The following is a 633-nucleotide window of genomic DNA, read 5'->3' on the forward strand; positions in this document are numbered from 1 at the left end:
AATTACACTTGTCAAACAAATTGATTTTTCTATCAATTTTAATACTTAAATTTTGGTTTTTTGATTTTAACAAAAAATATCGACCAAAATTGTTTAATAATTTTAATTCGAAAACAAATATGACTTCTTTTAAGAGAGTTTAACCTTAGCTTAGAACTTATTGACTATAGCTGTAAAAAGTTCACTTTGCAAGTGATTGAAAAGAAATGTATAATTATATTATTAAATAAATTCTTTTACAATCAGAATTTTAAAAAGATTTGAAAAGTAACAACATCAAATAAGGAGTTTGCGATGAAAGGATTGAATACTAGAAACTTAATAAATAAATGAAAAACATAACTTAAAGAATTGAAAATGAAATGGAATTGATAAAAATAAAAAAATGAAAAACTCTCTTAAAAGGATAGTAAAAGTTTTTTTTTTATTTTTTAGCGTGTTTGGCAAATTTATAGTAATAAAAGTAAAAGTACTAGAAAAATTAAAAAAAAAACATCTTTTTTTGAGACACTTGAGTTAGAATGCTCAAGTGATTAGTTAAATTGGAAGTTGTTGGCTAATTCTCTATTTACTAACGCTAGTCCTTTCCAAGGGAGAGGATTAGGATTTGCGAATAAGAGTTAGCTCAATCAC

Source organism: Arachis ipaensis, chromosome B09 (genome assembly GCF_000816755.2).
Source record: "Arachis ipaensis cultivar K30076 chromosome B09, Araip1.1, whole genome shotgun sequence".
NCBI lineage: Eukaryota > Viridiplantae > Streptophyta > Magnoliopsida > Fabales > Fabaceae > Arachis > Arachis ipaensis.